Below are 2,706 nucleotides of genomic sequence, written 5' to 3' on the forward strand. Positions count from 1 at the left end.
TGGACTTCTCTACATGATGTTGGAAGTTTTCTAAGAGGGCAAAGGGGAAGCTGCAAGAGCTCTTGAAGCCCAGACTCTGGGGACTTACACAGTGTCATTTCTGCCACATTCTGTTAGTCAAAACAAGTCCTAGGACCAGCCCAGATGCAAGGGGTTGAGAAACAGACTCCACCTCTTGTTGCAAGGAGCAGCAAAATCACTGCAAAGTGTCATGTGGGACAAGAGGAACTGGCGTGGTCATCTTTGCAAACAAACTATCGCACATGTTGGAAAAATTGTCTATGTGGTACCAAATCAGGCATCACCAAGAATTTGACAGAAGTGAGAGTGAAGAGAGTGACAAGCCAGGTGCTAAAATCTTCAAAGCATGAGGGAGTAGTAAGTGATACAATCTGATGGTATCAACTTCTAAAGCTTCAAGTATCTTTATTGTTTCATCAGTGAATGCGAGTGAATTTCATTAATGAAAAGGAACTCTTCATTTTTCACAACTTTGAGTCAGTCACTCATCAATTCAGACTCTATCTTAAGGAAGGAACCTAAAACATGGGGAAAAAATCTATATGCATGAAAATTTGTAGCACTTTTATTTATCTGGGAGCTGTAGCCCCAGTGCCTGCCCCAGTGCCTAGGATGATGTCTGGCATGGAGTAGTAACACATAGGTGCTCAGTAAATATTTGTTGAATGAATTTATAATGGCAAAAAGTAAATACAACCTAAGTATCCAATAATGAGGGCTAGGTTAAATTTGGGTGTATCTATTTCATAGACTATCATGCAGCCATAACAAAAATTATGATTTTAAGGACTATCAATATATGATGAGGAGTAAAAAAAAAGCAGGATATAACATTACAGGTTCTGTGTAAAAACAGCTGGATAGGAAAAGGAGTCAAACAACAGCAGTGGTTTTATGAAGCAAATAGAATCATGAGTGATTTTTAACATTTTACTTTTTTTTTTTTTTTTTTTGCCACACCACGAGGCTTGTGGGATCTTAGTTCCCCAACCAGGGATTGAACCCGGGCCAAGGCAGTGCAAGTGCCGAGTCCTAACCACTGGACCACCAGGGAATTCCCCAAATTTTTAGTTTATTCTAAAAGTTCTTTAATGTTACTGAATTTCTTTTATGGTAAGAAAAAGTTGAACACATTCATTTTGGAAGGATGAGAAATGTTGAAAGGCAGCAATAAGAAAAAATAACCTATAACTCCATCATCCAGGAAAAAAAAAATCACTGCCAACATTGAGACACATTCTGTTTTGCTTCTTGCTTTTTTTTCCCTTCACCTGACGTATTCTTAGCTTTTAAAAAAATATATCTTTAGACTTCCAAGAGGTGACTTTTAATAGTCACATAGGGTTGATATACCATAATCTATTTGACTTACAGTAATTTTGGACATGATAGGTTCTTTGCAGTTTTTCAGTGAAAAAAATTAAAATAAATGGTCAGAGCTGTGGCATTACTCAACTCAAATTTAGAAAGCTCTTGAGGAAAGAGGTGATCAGAGTTGCAGGGAAGGTGGCTAAGAAGATAGGGTGGGTGTGGCTGTTCTGTCCAATGGAGAATGCAAGAAAAATTAGTCCAGCGGCTCCAACTTGTTGGGGGGTGTCTGTGGGAAGCTGCTCTGCACGGGCTAGGACTCCTCCTTCCCATGTTTTGAACTTAAAGATCGTGAAATCTTTTTTTTAAATTATTTTTTACATTTTTGGCTGCGTTGGGCCTTCGTCGCTGCATGCGGGCTTTCTCTAGTTGTGGCGAGCGGGGACTACTCTTCGTTGCAGTGCGCAGGTGTCTCATTGCAGTGGCTTCCCTTGTGGAACATGGGCTCTAGGCGTGCGGGCTTCAGTAGTTGTGGCACGCGGGCTCAGTAGTTGTGGCTCGCAGGCTCTAGAGCGCAGGCTCAGTAGTTGTGGCACACGGGCTTAGTTGCTCCATGGCATGTGGGATCTTCCCGGACCAGGGTTTGAACCCGTGTCCCCCCGCACCGCCAGGCGGATTCTCAACCACTGAACCACCAGGGAAGTCCAAAGTTGGTGAAATCTTGATTTGAAGGACTAGAGATGGACAATGGTGGTCCTGATCTCTGCCCTCTTGCCTTGTGCAAACAAGAAACGGTTTCCTGCCCTTGCCTCTGCCTTGAACAGATATCTCTGAGCCATTAGCCTGGAGGGATAGAGCTCCCTCACTCCCCCTACATAACTCTCTCAGTCTGAGCTCTGAGTTTGGGGCAGTCGACGATCAGCCTGAGGTCAAGAATGGATGTTTTCCGGGGTACACAGGTGGGAACTTGCGGGGGCACATTTACAAAGTCAGGGGCGTTCCCAGTTCAGAGAAGCTTCCCAGTAGTGGTCACGAAAGTAGTGGGGTAGGAAAGACAGACGTGACGGAAGGAGGGACGGAGGGGGTGGGTGAGTGGGCCAGGCTAATACTTAGGCACGGATCGATCCTGGAAGGTTGTGGTTGGCAATGAGGGCGGCAAGAAGCGGACGGGGCGGAGGAGGAGGGGAGCAGACAGATTAAGTAGGTGATGTAGGATTTACAAATGGAGGAGGCGTGGGCTGGTGACAGGAGGAGGGCCAGGAGCGGCAAGTGTGCCCTGAACGTGCATGGGATATATATGAGAAGCGTGATGGGAAGCGGGCTGGTGAGAGCAGAGGTGGGGCGTGGGGTGAGCAGTGCGGGTCACGAAAGCGGAGA

At 45.2% G+C, this 2,706-nt stretch overlaps 1 non-coding gene across 1 annotated transcript; it reads right to left on the bottom strand.

Annotated features, from left to right (window-relative positions):
- Nucleotides 1-1,003: 1,003 nt before the first annotated feature.
- TRNAA-UGC (transfer RNA alanine (anticodon UGC)) lies at nucleotides 1,004-1,075 on the bottom strand. Its single transcript has one exon. It is a non-coding gene; the product is annotated as a tRNA-Ala (tRNA).
- Nucleotides 1,076-2,706: the final 1,631 nt, after the last annotated feature.

This window comes from Tursiops truncatus, chromosome 10 (genome assembly GCF_011762595.2).
Source record: "Tursiops truncatus isolate mTurTru1 chromosome 10, mTurTru1.mat.Y, whole genome shotgun sequence".
Lineage (NCBI taxonomy): Eukaryota > Metazoa > Chordata > Mammalia > Artiodactyla > Delphinidae > Tursiops > Tursiops truncatus.